This window comes from Ambystoma mexicanum, chromosome 4q (assembly GCF_040938575.1).
Source record: "Ambystoma mexicanum isolate Mex_15411 chromosome 4q, UKY_AmexF1_1, whole genome shotgun sequence".
Taxonomy (NCBI): domain Eukaryota; kingdom Metazoa; phylum Chordata; class Amphibia; order Caudata; family Ambystomatidae; genus Ambystoma; species Ambystoma mexicanum.
In genome coordinates this window covers 499,068,605-499,086,250 of record NC_090928.1, presented here as the reverse complement: position 1 = coordinate 499,086,250, position 17,646 = coordinate 499,068,605, and positions in this window count along the sequence as shown.

Sequence of the window (17,646 nt, the reverse complement as noted above, 5' to 3'; positions counted from 1 at the left end):
TGTAGGACGGAAATAGAGCGCATGCAACTGTTGGCGGTGAGGGTAGGGGACGCGGGCCGCCTCCCAGAACAACGCGGATATTGGAAGTAACTGCAGACGCTCTAGCCGGCAGACCATAGAGGTCCGGCGATTCGACACCAACAAACGAGTGAACCGAAGGACGCTTCATACAAGCTGAAGCAGCCGACGTGTCTTTGGTGGGAAGGAGAACAGCGAAGGTGCAGCAGGAACGGGAGAGGAGTGTGGACGGCACATTAACCCTGTGAGACAGTCAAGCGGCACGTACCGAAACCGCCATCCAGTCGGCGCAGCCCCCTCAAGGTACGCATGGTACTATAGTGTGCAGGGAGGGGGGTCACAGCGAGGCAGGAGCCCTGAGTGGTGGCGAAATAACGCAGATGGCTAGCTTGGGACTGGGAGGTGGTGCCGATAAGTGGCCGCGGAGGCCCCTGCGCCCCCCTCAGTGGGACGGAGAGCTGGCGGGCGCGAATGCTGATTCCTGTGCCACCCACACATAAACTCATTATATAAACGAAGCGCCAGACAATATACGCGCTGAAACGGAGGAAGTAAACCACTTATGGGACACAGTGCCTTCCAGTGGCAGGAACACAGGGATACCGCACACTTTATGGCAGGAGCACCAATATCCTAAAGTGTGGAAAGAGGTGAAAGCGGAGGGGAAAGACGTACATAGGCAAATACGTGGGAGAGCACAACCCACCCTCACTCTGCCACAATGATATATGAAGCACTAGGTCATATATACTGAAGAGCAGGAAAGCAATAAAAGGGGGCAAGAACAGCAGCGCCCATTTGACATAGCGGCTTATAGCCAATGAGAGACTGGAATGCCCGGTAGGAGAGGCGCTAAGACCCTGGCAAACAAAACAAAGAGGAAACGGAGTGGAGGGGCTTAATCCTTCAATTACGTGGGAGAACACAAGCCACCCCCGCACAAACACGACATGGATCCCCTTTTGCCCTCCCTGAGTGGAGACCCTGGGGACGTAGGTGGTGTAGTGCAACCAGAAATTTGATCATCATACCTACTGTGAGGGCATAGCCTATGAGCGGCTCACCTGCAACCAGAAACCTCCCTGCACAGCTGTGGGCAGTGAGCTGAAAGCTTGCACAACGACCCTGGGAAACGACCAGGCCTTCGATTCCGGAGACCTGAGACCAGGCACAAGAAGCCACGCGTTGTGAGTGCTGCGAGGAGGAGGCAGTGCTGAATAGACTGTTGGCCCTAGCCTCGAGGACAGCACTAATGCTTGATAAACTGACAAAAGCAGCGGGGGCTAGGAAAAGGGGTCCAATGGACTCGTTCACCAACAGCCAAGGGACGGACTCGATGACAGAAACATCCACTGCCCCTAACACCGGAACTGAAGTTGTAAGTGAGGTCGACAAGCTAACCACGATTGTACAAAATAAATGGCTTCCTTGCGATAAATGTGAAACTGGATGACATTGTCTCAACTATTGGGTCATTGAAGGCAAGAGTGGATAAGGAAAGCTCCAGAATAATAGAATCCAAAGGCAGAATTAGTAACAACGAGGACACTATTGCAAGTCATGCTCGAGACATAACGCAATTAAAAAACGACTTTCTCAGAATACAATACAAAAAAGGTAGCAGGTGCCCCTCTCTCGAAAGAACAAGGCATGATAACCTGTTCAGTGGTTATTAACCACTTTGAGAGTTCGCAGCCATTGCTTTTTGCTCACTGTACCTTCACAGATGGGAAATATCCATTTGCATATCAGTCTTTGTCCCGCCCACAAGGGCAGTCCAGCACCAAAATGCTATGGCAATTCCTCTCTGAATAAGCACACTGTGCTCACTGTGCTTAGAGAGGCTCAGCTTCACCTCACTGATGTTGCCCAACAAGGCTAAAACACGTGTATGGGGTTGCTGATGGTACTCTTGTTCAGAGAGGAATTGCCATAGCATTTTGGTGCTGGACTGCCCTTGCGGGCGGGACAAAGACTGATATGCAAATGGATATTTCCCATCTGTGAAGGTACAGTGAGCAAAAAGTCATGGCTGTGAACTTTCAATGTTGATAATAACCACTGAACAGATTATCATGCCTTGTTCTTTCGAGAGAGGGGCGCCTGCTACCTTTTTTGTATTTTTGAAAGGAACTTGGGGTTGGTTACCTGGGGGCAACCAGACGTGGACTCTCTGCTCACTGTACTTAGAGAGGCTCAGCTTCACCTCACTGATGATGCCCAACAAGGCTGAAACATGTGTATGGGGTTGCTGATGGTACTCTTGTTCAGAGAGGAATTGCCATAGCATTTTGGTGCTGGACTGCCCTTGTGGACGGGACAAAGACTGACATGCAAATGGATATTTCCCATCTGTGAAGGTACAGTGAGCAAAAAGCAATGGCTGCGAACTCTCAATGTGGGTAATAAACACTGAACAGGTTATCATGCCTTGTTCTTTCGAGAGAGGGGCGCCTGCTACCTTTTTTTGTATTTCTCAGAATACAGTCTAAACGCGAGGATCTTGAATCTCGTTCTAGAAGAAATAACATAAGAATTGTTGGATTATCCGAAAAGTTCGGCAAAGGAGCAATGGAACAACAAGTAGAAGCTCTCCTACAGACCCTCTTCGGACCTGAAACTTTCTCGGAACATTTTCTGATAGAAAGGGCACATCGCACACTGGCTCCAACACCAAAACCAGGGGCGCCGCCCCGCACGATCATAGCGCGCCTCCTAAATTACAGGGACAGAGATGCGATTCTTAAAAAAGCTTGTGAGCAAGGTACATTACACTATGAGGAGAACCGTATCCACATATACCTGGATTTTTCGGCAGGTGTTCAGGCCAACTGACGATACTACGAACCAGTGAAAAGACTGTTACGAGCATGTCAGGTCCAGTATGCATTAATATTCCCTGCCAAAATGCGTATTCAGCACGGAGGACGAGCACACTTCTTTCAGAATCCAGCGGCTGCAATGGCCTATATCGAGTCACATATAACTCTGCCCCCAGCAGGCCGGGGCCCGGATCAAAATGGCGGACCCTGCCCCGAGACGGACTGATAATACTCTGATGCAAGAACCAAAGCACATGCCTACCACAAAAACGGAACAGGAATAAGACAAAACAAGCGGTGGTGCACCACAGGAAAATGTGGAAGTCGGACTGTGAGCTCAAAAGGGCGGCCATACAGCGACAACATGGCAACCCCAGGAGATCTCCAACAGTTTGTAAGGTTAAATCATCCAGTTGGGGCGGATGATGGGGGTGAGTGGAGGGGGGGAAGGGGAGAAGATGGATCTTTTGTTGTCGGTTGAAAAGTTGTTTTGTTGAAGGTCGAACAGATAATTGTGCTATGCATGTTGAACGGTATTTGGATAACACTGCAATGGTGAGCAGATTCAATGGCGGGTGGCACTGACAATGGCAAAGGGATGAAAATTAGACTGCTGTCATGGAACATGAGGGGGCTGAACAATCCCTCCAAAACTAGGAAAATAGGAACTTACATTAACAGATACTCACCCCATATAGCCATGTTACAAGAAACACATACACAGGGCCCCAGCAACGCAAGTATACTAGTCGCATGGGGCAAGCAAAGATACCACACAGAATATTCCACTCAGGCACGAGGAGGCATGACCATACTACATCCATCACTGGGATTCCAGATCAAAGGACATAAAGAGGACCCCCTGGGGAGATATGTACTGGTTTGGGGAGAGGTTGCGGGAAAACCGATTACATTGGTTAACACTTATGGCCCCAATATAGATGACCCGGACTTTTACCTCAATATACTGGAATTACTGATTACACTTGATACTACTAGTATTATCTGGGGGGGACATTTCAATTTAATACTAGACCCACATCTAGACAGATCCTCCAGAGCCAAGCAGATGCGGTCTAAAGCATCTATAGTCCTAGATCAGGTTATGCCACAGCTGATGCTACGAGATGCCTGGAGGGCACTGCATCCAGGTGCGAAGGAGTACACGTACTAATCGAGCATACATGACTCGGAATCTCGGATAGATTATTGGTGGGTGTCGGAAGACATGCTGGGAGGGCAAGAAAGTTGTGAAATATACCCACGAACACTATCTGATCATTCCCCAGTATCCCTGGAATTAATGTTTGGGGATGTCCCGAAACCGCAGAAGAGATGGAGAATGCCCACACATATACTCAAAGACCCTAATGTTGTGGAGGCATTACATATAGAAATGGAAGAATTCTTTAATAACAATATGGGAACAGTGGATAAATATTCAACAGTATGGGAGGCTTTCAAGGTCTGGGTAAGGGGAACTCTGATCTCCAAATCCTGGGGGCTGCTTAAAGCGGTGAGACAGGAACTAACTGAAATGGAGACGCGACTTCGGCAACTAGAGAACTCTTATAGCGAGACCCGGAATAAGGATACATTAGCTGAAATAAATCACCTCCTAAAGGAATTTAATAAGCTGGCCACAAGAGAACTGCAATACACAGCAGCCCCAGCCAGGGCGCGCAGATACGGGGAGGGGAACAAGGCGGGAAGAGCTCTGGCCAACATCATCAGGGCGGACCGCCAAAACACTCCGATAACATGCATTGAAAGCACGGAGAGTGGAATGGTGACCGGGGGTAGATCCATTAATCTTGAATTTCTGAAATTTTACCAGAAACTGTACTCAAATACAGACGAGAAAACTGTATCTGAAATACAAGCATACTTGAATGACCTGGAATTCCCGACCCTCTCACCAGACACAAAACTGGCCCTTGATAGCCCAATCACGGAGGAAGAAATTATAGAAGCCATAAAAGCATTACATTCAGGAAAGGCCCCGGGATCTGATGGGTTGGGGGTGGAACTATACAAAGAATTTGAAAAGGAACTTGCCCAATCTTGTTAAAAGTATGGGAGGAAGCGCTGGAACTTGGGGAGCTCCCCGGATCCATGCGAGAAGCTGTAATAACAGTACTACCGAAGCCCCGCTGTCCCCCACAGGATATATCATCATACAGGCCACTGTCACTCATTAACGTTGACGCTAAAATTTTCCCCAAAGTCCTGGCAAGTAGACTATTACCAAACATGCCGTCTCTAATTCATCCGGATCAGAACGGATTTATCCCTACAAGATCCACTGCATTCAATTTGCGCAGACTGTTTGCAATAATGGCACTGATCGACCCAGAGGCTCAAGCGGTAGCGGTGTCACTGGACGCCGAGAAAGCATTTGATTCGGTGTCCTGGGTGTACCACTTTGAAGTATTAGGAAGGTTTGGAATGGGCCCCAATTTCATTAGCTATGTTAAATTACTGTACAGAAAAACCGGGGCGAGGGTCCTTAGAAACATTGTGGTTTCTGAGTTTTTTGCACTGGGCAGAGGTACCAGGCAGGGTTGCCCATTCTGACTATTGAACCAATGGCCATAATGATTAGGCTAAAACACGGGGATAGAGGAATAATAATGTCCGGCCCGCCCCAATCGATCTCTTTATATGCGGATGATACTTTACTGTACCTTAGGAACCCTGAGACTAACCTGATGCCTGTAATGCAAGATATAAATGAATTTGCTAAATACTCGGGATATAAAATAAATAATGAAAAATCCGAAATACTACCGCTGACACCTCAAACCACATGCCCGGGATCCACTGGAAATCTTAAGTGGGAAACCGGACACATTCGATATTTGGGCGTGCTGGTGTCCCGAGACAGAAAAACACTCTTTGCATACAACTATGAAGCAATAATGCAGACTTTGAAGGCAAAATTGCAAACGTGGGCCAAGTTACCCATATCCCTGAATGGCAGGGTTGTGATCCTTAAAATGGTCGTACTCCCTTACTTTATTTATTTACTAATATACCAATCTGGCCAGGCAAAACCTTTTTTGAGAAAATAAGAACAGTGGTGGTCTCCTTTGTGTGGGACGGGAAAACCCCTAGAATGAAATGGGAAAAACTCACTGAACTTTACTGTACAGGGGGCTAACCGCACCGGATTTCGAGCTATACTATCTTACAGCACAAGCGCAGTTCGCGAAGCACTGGTATGACCCCGAGGATAGATCGCCCCATATATGGCTTGAGAAGTTTGCGGCACATTCCATAGACCTCCGTTCTATGATATTTTATCCTCAATACAAAGTGGACCCAGTTGGGACCACTGTATGCGCATGGAAGGCATTATTATTATTATTATTATTATATAAAAAACTGAAGATAGATACCCCATACGACCCAGATGTACCCCTTTGGAAATACCCCGGTATACCACCCACATTGGATAAGACAATACAAAGGCACTGGGACCCAGACAGGGAAATCCAAATGCGAGACATGTTCCCGAATGGCAGATTTGTAACGCTCGAGGAATTCAGGGAGGCAATAGGGGGGGACCAACCAAAACACTTGAATACCATAGGATGAAATCGGCATTCAGTGCACGCTGGCCACTCTTTCCGGACGAGCCACCCTCCCATCCTTGTATACAAGCCGCCACATCTGGTACGGGGCAGGGAGTCTCTAAACTTTATGCACTGGTACAACTACACACCCCCACCACAATTCAGGCAAAAGCCAAATGGGAAGAAGACCTGAACTTAAATATCCCGGATGAAAAATGGGAATATGGAAATATTGTATGCTTACCAAAGCGGTATCCATGAACGCAGGGCTAAGACTTATTCAGTTCAAAATCCTAAATAGGTTACACTACACTCCTGCAAAGATGGCCAAGTTCTCAATGACTCACTCTGAGGACTGCCTTAAATGCAAGGCTAGCCAAGCGGGAGCATATCACATGTATTGGGATTGCCCCCCGTTGCTGCATTCTGGAGAGAAGTGGTGGAGATACTTGAAGACATTACACAAATCCCTGCGGACATGTATCCGCTGAAATATTTGTTCGGAGACATAGGCAAACAAGGTGAAAAGATGAGACGGCTGTTCAATGTTGCATGTGTTGTAGCCAAAAGGTGTATACTGAAATGTTGGACAAGTACCTCTCCGCCAAAAACGGAACATTTTATTTGAGATCTGGCCTACGTAAACGAATGTGAGGAACAATACACTATGACTGTGACACTGAGATGTCGCCCAAAGGACATATGGGCCCCGTTTAGAATGTACTTATGTGAAATGGCCTCTGATGAGGAAATGTCTGTGTAAATTGTTTTGTGATACCTGAGCTATGTCTTTAACAACCTGTGTATTGTATGTACCGACATATGCAGGTGCAATGAGTTTAATCTGTATTGACCTTCAGTAATAAAAAGAGTTTTAAAAAAAAAGAATGAATTTCATCTGAAATCCCCCACCTCGTAAACACCTCCCTCACAAGAAATGTAGCAGCATCATTGTGGGCACAGGGACCTGCCTCCAGCCAATGTGCGAATGCAACACAACTACAACCAGGTACTTGTAAGAAGTACCCCTCTCTTGCATATCCACATAATCGATATGCGAGTGCCAGAAGGGGCTTTCCGGTTGCAGCAACGTTCCCTGTACAACTCTCAATGTGTGACCTGGCAGAATTCTTTGGCAGGTCATGCAGTTATTTACATACTCAGTGACATATTCAAACAGATTTGGTACAAACCAGTCTCCACTTACCCCTTCAGCCACATAATCTTTCGATACGTGGGTAGGATAGTGAAGCTCTTCCAATGCCAATTGTAACAATTTTATCAGCCTTTCCTATGCTATCATTTTGCCAGATGGTGTCAGTTGATGACAGAGAACATCCTCGCCTTTTCCACAATTATTTTTCAGCATCTGATGCTTCTCCCTACAGCTCAAATATATGCAATATTGGGATTGCATTAAGGTTTTTCTTTTCTCGCTTTTAATACTGCTATTAGAGGTCTTTTTTCTTCTTCACTAGGGAACAGCGCACGTGACCCCTCTGGCATATATGCTGCTTCTTTTGCTGCTCTGTCTGCTCTTTTGTTTCCCAGTGAGATAACATCTTGCCCTCCTGTACGAGCTTTGCAGTTTATTAATGCTTTCTCTACTGGGAGCTGTAACATTTCTAGTAGTTTACCCAGTAATACTGCATGGTGGACGGGAGTGCCACTGCTTATTTTATACCCTCTCCTTTCCCTTATTGCTAACTTTGGGTACACTGCAGAAGTGATATAGGCCGAATCAGAGAATATATTCACTGCTTGACCTTCTGACATGTTTAGTGCTTCAATCAAGGCCACCAGCTCTGCTACCTGTGCACAGTAATGGGGTGGTAATCGAGTCTGTGAGTACTCTATCAACTCCTCCCCTTTGTTAAGTTATGAGCACTTGTAACGTGCATTGATGCCCAAAGGCACCTTGGCGTGGTGAAGTACACAGCAATACCACAATAAAAGAGAGAGAGAAAATTTGTTGAAAATAATTGTCTTAAGTAGGCTTGATGTTTACTGCCCCTGCCCTTTACGTATTCCTACATTATGGGGTCCTGTTGTCCACAAAGGTTTGGACACTTTTTCCAAAACTTCCTGCAAACAATGTTCTTTCTTTTCTGTTATGTGAGTCATCTGGGGCACTGCCCTTTCTTGTATCTGTACTGGGCAAGATATGTTCAGCTCAAACATTACCTCTCCTTCGTCATTGTCTTTTGTTACAAACAACTCTGTGTCACTTACTCCTGTCAATGTCAGTGTAGGATCAATGCATAAAATGTAATGCCATTCCATGTTGATCTCATCAGTGGCAACCAGTTTAACCAGTATAATCATGTCCTTCCATACCACTACTTCCTCCAGGTACAATAGAGTGTGTGTGCCTGAGCGAACCGAGAAGGCACACTGAGGCCTGAACAAAAATTCATTGGATATCCGTAACACCTTCTCCGGAATCCCTGGCAACCGACCCAACAACACGTGTACCCATACACAAAAGCATCCATGTGTGTGAGTATCCATCTAATTGTGTTGTGTGCATAGTATGCCTAGAAGTGTGCTGCCACCCGAGCTAGATACATTCTGGGTGTGGTGCACACCATCCCTTTCTCTGAAAATGAAATTGTGGCGTTCAATTTGCTGAGTAGGTCCCTCCCTAGAATGTTGATGGGAGTGTCTTTTGAATACTGAAAAGGTGCTACATTATGCTGTGTCCCTATTTTCAGGGGTAGATCTTTTGTCAGAGGAACTTTCAAAATTGTCCCTGGAAAGCCTTGTGTGTACAAACTTTTATTATATAATGAAAGTCCTTTTTCCTTAATGCATGATCTAGTTGCTCCAGTATCTATAAGGAAGGAATATCCCCTCTGTCCGATCTGAACTACTACCTCCCGTTCCTCCTCAGGGTATTCAGTTACTGCTAGAGCAGAACACACTTGCACTCCCTGTGGGCACCCCTATTGTGAAAATGTGTTTGCGGATGACGTAAATGGGTTACCGCCCACCACTATCAATCCTGTGTATTGGGGCACAGTATTCTGTCCCAATATTGTTACCCATTCTGGTATTTGTGTCTTTACTGGCACCTGGAGTACACTCACCATTCTTTGGGTTCCTGCCATTTCTCCACTGCGCTTGTCCCTGGGTATAAACGTGGTGGCATTCCCCTGTATCCCATTGCTCTTCCGCATCCATAATATCCTCTCTCCATCTGATACTGCCCCATGTACCCATTTCCTCTGCCTGCCTGCATAACCCTGGGCTGATGCTGCTGCACGTTTATGAATGTGGGTTGTTGCTGCATCTGTACCGTTCCCCACTGCTGGGTGGGTGGCACCTGAGTGTAACCTCATAGCTGCATTACTGTTGCCACTGGAAGCCATCCTTGCTGAGCTTGTGGAATGACAACCGGCCCAGTAAATACTGCTCTCTCCATATGTATTTTTGCCAGGCTTTTTCTGAACTCATTTGTTTTTTGTTTTTTTTTTATTATTAATTTTATTGAAATTTATATAAAACATACAAACAACAAACTTATCAGCATTGTAATCGTAGAACTCATTGCATGGAATCCACACCCCATAACCACCCCCAACCTTCACAGAATCTAAAAAGCAAAACAGGCCACCTTATTATCACATGTCATCCAAAAACCCACCCCACATATCATCAAACAATTTCAACTTTTTGTTCCTGCGAAGGATAACCTTCTCAATTCTGGCCACTTGCCTCAAGTCCTCCACCCATTCTGAACAGGTCGGCCTCTCATCACATTTCCATTTTCTCAAAACAATTTTTTTCGCAGAATTTGCAGCCCTAAAAAACCAGCATTTCTGTGGATAAGTGAGATCTTCCACTTTATCATCCTCACCCAAGATGATAGTGTTATAATCAAAATCCTTTTGCAACAATAGAACCTCATTAATCTTCTCAGTGACACTCCTCCAAAATGTCCTCAGTTCAGAACAGTCCCAGATCAAGTGTTCAAAGGAGCCGACATCATGCTTACACCTCCAACAGGCCTCTGAGTCAATCATCCCTCTCACATAAAGTCTCTGGGGAGTCCAAAACACCCTATTAAGAATTTTGATTTGGCGGCATTGTTCTCCAAGATTAATGGATGTCAGAGTCACATTTTTACAAAGAAACCTCCACCTCTCCACAGACATATCAGAGCCAAGGACCTCAGACCACTTAGTTAACAACCCCTCTGCTGGCGTATACTGTTGGCTCAGATTTCTGTATACTTTGGACGCCATACCACCTAATGTCTTATATTCAGGTAGCCATAAATGCCAACCACCGCCATCAACAGTTCTCTGGTTCCGCAGCAAACCTCTCAATTTTCTGTATTCACCCATTGTACTGAGATCTTTAATTTGTGCAAGTCTTCTATAGCTGATCCATTTGCCGTCTTCCATCAGATCACTCAACCATAGTACACCACTCAGGAGCCAGTTCAACCACAATAGCGGCCTCCCATTCAGCAAAATACCTGGATTCAACCAGATAGGGATGTAATCATTATCACATACCTTGCGCTTACTTTTCTTCCATAGTTCCCTCCAACAAGTTCTCAGGAATCTTGTCGGCGGAAATGAGCGATAACCAGATCTATCCACTGTGGACAGTATGGCCCTAGGCGGCAACGGAGAAGAACTACTTGATTCCGCCAGCGTCCAAACATCCTCCGAATCTTCAATAAATGGAACCAGATGCCTGGCTCCAAAGGCCAAATGATAATTCTCAAAGTCAGGAACCCCCAAACCTCCACAGTCTTGGGGCAGCTGCAATTTCCACAAGCTGAGGCGTGGCTGTTTGTTCTCCCAGAGAAAAGACTGGAGCAAACTCTCAATTTTCCTCCAATGGCCCTTCTTCACGTCCAGGGGAAGCACACTGAGCACATAGTTGATTCGCGGTGTTGATGTCATTTTGATGGCATTCACTCTCCCCCAGAGACTCAATTTAAGTGCACTCCATCACTTCAGGTCCAGCTCCAAAGATTGAATCACATGTGTAATATTGACATCCATTATTTTCGAGACATCATTCGTTAGCCAAATCCCAAGGTATCTCATCTTATTTGGACACCACTTAAAGGGAAAGCCCTGCATCTTCAAAACAGTGCAAGTGGTTGATGCCGGAAGCGCTTCCGACTTGGTCCAATTGATCTTGTATCCAGAAACCTTGTTGAACACATCGATCAACTCCATTAGCGCAGGAATGGAGCTCTCCACATTCTGAACCACCACCAGCATGTCATCCGCATACAACCGAACTTTCTGGGAGGCTGCACCAAAGCGTACGCCCTCAATTCTATCCTCTTCTCTGAACTCATTTGTTTACTGCTTTATTTGCGTTATTAACTGTCTCCTTATCCTTCTCCTGCTTCCTTTTGCAAAAGTGTACAATTGTCGCCTGTATCTCAGGCCACCCCTTTGCCTCATTTCCCAATATCTTTTCCAAAGAGACCTGCACATCTTCAGGGAGCCCCCTCACTAAGATGTGGTAAAACAAGGGTATTTTTTTTGTCCCATGACTGTTTATATTCCTGAGCTCACATTACTTGAATGGATCATATGGATTCCGCAGGGTCCTCATCAGGCTTCATTTTATGAGCCACTATAGAACCCATGTCTGACATATCTGGATTCAGCTCCCTTAGAGCCTTCAAAACATGTGCTCGATAGTTGTTAAAGGGTGCTCGATCGTGCATATTAGATCTTAATTTTACCCGCATGTATCCAGCCTGTTGCCATATTTTGCCACTTCTCTCCCTGACCAATACTGCCAATAAACCTTTTATATCTCCTATGGCCAATGGGATTCCCACTGTCTCCTTTTCAAAAACATAAATCCATTTGCTCGCCCCTGCCATTAATGAAGGTAGACTGTAAACTAAATTGTCCCTGTCCATTGTCTGCCATGGTATGTAATGAACCTCACCCCTCGCCTTCTGCAACAGGGGCATTTGTGTGCGTGCTGTATGTTTATTACCACATTGTCGACTTTTTTCTACCACTATTCTGGTTTTCCGACTCGGGTGACTATTTCTCCAGTCTTAGAGTGGCCTTCTCCTATCTCCTCTTCTCTCCCATTTCTTCTCCTTTCCCTTCTCCTGTCTGTCAAATTGTGTGTGTCTGTTTAATCATTCTGCGTTCGACTGGTCGAGAGGTTGGAGCCCTTCTCCCAGCACACCTCAGGACACCTCAGATGACCCTCCTCGTGGAACACTGACGTCATGTGCATTATCTGCACATAATCTCCTTGACCTGAATTATCAAGCACAGCTTCACTGCTCGCTGAGGAGCAGAACCGCTGTGTTACAATCAACATATTTGGCCTAGTGTGCCAGATTTCGCCGGATCCGACACACTCCAAAATGGCCACATCCTTTTTCGAATCAGCACCTTCGGCAAAAACTCTCACCAACACCAACGTGCAACCAACCCAAGCACCGTCCTACTTCTGCTGAATGCCGCTACTCCGTCCTACAGCCCCCATTGAACTCACCACAGACTGCCTTGGTCTCCCACCCAAGTAAGGCTCCTAGATACCTGCGGTGTGCTCACCGTGGCCAGCCCTTCCAGGCGCCACATAATACATCATCTATACACAAGCCCACTATTTTCCAAATGATCATCGACATTTGCTTCCTAACTGAACTGTTATTCACTATTTATCCATTTTCATTATTTGTGCTACGTGCACTGTTGACTAACACTGCAATAGTATTTTCATTGCCATCCCTTCCCTGTGTCATCCTGCACCCCGCATTGCCTGTGACCTGACATCTGTACTCCAACTGCACTGTTATGCGCTATGTTCCACTCTGCTCCGCGCATTGTTGGCCTACACTGCATAGTATCTGCACTGTTATCTTCTGCTGGTACCATCCTGCACCCGCTTCACCTTGTGACTTGATATTTGCCTCCTGACTGCACTGCTACACGTTATCTGTGCCATTCTGCTCTGCGTCTCCCATTGTTCCATTACAACTGCACCCTGTCTGCACCGCCTACTTGTCAGAGCCCTGCTGCACTCATTACCTCATCTGAAACTGCCACTACCGCATTACAGCAGCATACTTGCTGTCCTGCTCCAGGAGCAATCCCCTACAACCTAGCGGTACAGATACTGCTGCTTCCCCCCTGCACTATTACCTGACAGGCTGCCTTTAACTACTATCATGACCATAGGTGCTGTAACCAATCACTGCACCTCCATAGGCCAACACTACTCCAGCCAGTTAACCTCCTAGCTGACAGCTAACCTCAGGAGCATCTTGCCTGTCTAGCTACTCCTGAACCAAAAACCCTGCAGCTCCCTAGTTCACTGCTGCCCACCCACCATCTCCCGCCCATGATGACCACAACCACAAGCATCATCCTTCTCCAACCCCCAAAAAACCTCCCTAAAGCCACCAAACAAACAAAACACCCCAGATCCATCAATACTAGAAACAAACTCCTAGGCCTCCACTCTAGACACCCCACCAACATTCCTTCTACTCATCTCAGCCCCTCCTATACTACAGACACTCCCAGGCTCACCACAGCTCAACCATTACCCATCCCACCCATGTTCCTACCAATGTCCCTCACCACACACATGGCAGATAGCAAAACCCAAAAAAAAAACTGGCTCCCGCAAATTTGCAGTGCGCACTTATCAACGCCAGATCTCTCCCAGCACATGCCACTGAAATCCATGACCTCATCACTTATCTCGACCTGGACATCCTAGCCATCACCGAGACCTGACTACACAGTGCAGCAGCTCCTGTCCTTTCACTAGACCTCCCGCTAGGCTACACCATCATTAGACAGGATAGACTCACAACCATAGGTGGGGGAGTAGCCCTCATAATCAAGGACTACCTGGAGGTCAGACAAACCCCTTCAAACCTGGGACAGGACACCGACTCTCTTGCAGTTTAGATCTCCCTATCCCCTAACACCATCATCACCCTCAATCTAGCCTACTGACCTCGAGGCCCAATAACAGATTTCCATGACAATCTCACCCACATCCTAGCTGAAAACCTCAAAAACAGCACCAAATCAATCCTCCTAGGCGATCTCAACCTTGGATTCAATGATAAGAATGACAGACCGTCTTAAGCGTTTTCCTTAGCTCTAAAAGAACTCGGCTTCGACCAAAAAATCCACACGCCCACACATTGTAAAAGGCGTACCCTTGACTGGCTAGCAGACCATAACTGTGATATTGACATTAGCTCTATCACCCCCATCTCGTGGTGAGATCATTTCCTTATACATTTTCTCAACCCGACTAATACCTCTACACTCAAAAATCCTAGCAGCATCCCTCCAGCTCCAGCCAGAAGTGCGAGAAACCTTACCAAAGACAGGCTTCTCCCCCACCTTGACTCTCTCACCAACAACCTCCCATCCTCCTCAGACCTATCGGTACTGGTGGAAATCTATAAAACTACTATCTCCACAGCGGTCAATTCCATCGCCCCCATACAGAACAAAAAAGCTAAAAAATCAAACACTCCAATACTTGGTTTTCTGCAGAACTAAAAGAACTCCGGACACAAAAACGCAAAGCTTCGAATAAATGGCAAGGATCGCCTAACAAATCCACGCTATCCGTGTAAAGAAACGCTCACCACACAATATAAGAAAGCCATAATCACAGCCAAATCTGCATCTTAACATGATAGAATCACGAATGCCTCCTCTGAATCAAAAGAACTCTTTGCCATTTATAAGGAACTATCCATCCCAGCCATCAAATCTCAAGAGATTGTAAAAGATGAAACATGTTGCAGCACTATACAAAATGCCTTGCTAATTAAAATTGAGCTTCTGCAACTAACAATTCATGAGCATCATAAAAAGCTCACTCAGCACATCAAACTATCCTCCCACTCTGAGAAAGAGGTCAAGAAAGACCCAATAATACCCTTCAAATTTAGAAAAGTACTGAGTCCGAAGTAATAGACATTGTTAACAAAATCAAGCCCTCCAACTGTAAAGGAGACACCTGCCCCACCAAACTTATCAAAGAGTGTGTAGACACACTTGCACCTTTCCTAAAGACTTTCAACAATGCCTCCTTCAACTCTAACAATGTGTCAGATATCCTCAAAGAAGCATGGGTGCGCCCACTACTGAAGAAAACAACATTGGACCAAGAAATACCCAACAATTACAGGCCCATCACCACCGTCCCATTCTTGCTCAAGATTCTGGACAGAGTTGCTTATACGCAAATCCAGCAATACCTGGAAGCAAATCATATCCTATGCAAAAGACAATCTGGATTCAGACCGGGACACGGGACAGAATCCGCCCTACTCGACCTCAAAATACAACTTAACGACATCATGGACAAAGGCAAACCAGAACTTCTCCTCCTCCTAGATCTGTCTGCTGCCTTTGACCTTGTCAACCATGATGTCCTCGGAATACAACTAAAAAACAATGCCCACTTCTCCCCGCCAGCTATTGTCTGGGTCACATACTTCCTCAAGGGCCGACTCATGAGAGTCTTTTCAGACTCTGCTAGTGCCTCCCCTACCACCATTCACTGTGTAGTACCACAGGGATCATGTACCGCGCCCACACTGTATAACATTTTCATCCTCCCTCTCTTCAATTACTTCGATTGTCGTAACATAGCATATACCAACTATGCCGATGACACTCAAGTCTTACTCCCATTAACCGGCATCTATGAACAAGACACTGCATCACTAACCAAGATATAAATAGCCATTCAGACCTGGACGGCAGCCAATGGACTCTGTTTAAATGGAGATAAAACAGAGATCCTCATAGTAGGCACTAAAGAGACACTCAATAAACTCCCCCCTCCCTACAATACCTTCATCATTGATAACTCTACCATTACAGTCTCAACTGCAGTGAAAACACTAGGATTCTACCTCGACTCCTCCCTGTCGTTGTCATGCCAAGACAGTGCAATAGCCTCCTCCGCTGCCCTCACCACCAAGATTATCAACACAGTCAAGCCATTCCTCTCCACAAAAAACTGCCTAGCCATTACCAGAGCCACAGTCGGCACCAAACTTGATTGCTACAATGCCCTCTTCCTGGGTACATCTGCTAAAAATCTCAACAAACTACAAGTCACACAGAATAATGGCCTTAGAGCAGCTTTGAGCATTCCCAAAAGGGAACAAATTTCACAGGCTAGGAAAGATGCACGCTGGCTGCCAGTGAGAGAACGTATCCTTTTCAAAACCATGGCCATCACACACAGATGCCTCTCCTCCGACGCTCCTCCCTACTTTTTGGAAAGGATCACTCCCAACACATCCACCCGACCCACCAGATCCCATCTGGCCAACCAAATCTATGTGCCTGCCTTCAAAAGAATGAAAGCTGGAGGCTCCAGCTTTCAGCAGCTGGCTCCCAAATATTGGAATGCCCTGCCCACAGCACTAAGAAATGAAGACGCCTACACTGTCTTCCGCAGACTGCTGAAAACGAATCTGTTCAACTAAGCCTGTCTCTGCCCTGCAAACATAACATACATGAACTACTCTGCTGTACCGATCTAACCAAATGAACCTGTGACAATGACTCATACAATTATGCTCTGTATTACTGCTCCATGTATGACTGCACCAAGCAAGTATTCTGTAACAGCGCCACAATGCCCCAGGGCCGTTGCTCACTTTATAAATTCAAATAAATAAAAATAGAAAATCCCCATGATTGCTGTCATCACTGTATTCTGCCCTTCTTCTGCCTTATCAGTTTCACTATGGTCTCCCCAATTGTCTATTTTAAACGTTATGCGCCCTACTGTCCACCCCTGTTCATTGGCCCCCTTCTCGTATTCTTTGCCTTTCTTCTCTATTTTCTTTCCAGTGCTTTTTCTGCTTCCTCGAACACACTCAAGTTGCTGCTGCGTGCTCTTTTTTGTCATTCAAATATGCCCTCCTCCCTTTCTTGTCCTTGCTAATAATGCTTGTGTCGCTCTCCTCTTTCTTTTTATGTGTTCCTTCCTTGTCCAGAGACACTCATTTATTATTCGTATACACTATGGGCCACATCACGAGTTTGGCGGTAACCATTGAGCCCAATGGGGAATGGGGCATTCCCGAATGGGCTCAGCGGGGAATGGGGAATTCAATTACCGCCAAACCCGTGATCCGGCGCTAATAGCGCCAGGGGGTTTGGCGGTAGGGCTAATACCGTTACCGCCCAACTCGTGATGAGGCTATATAGCTAGTTTTA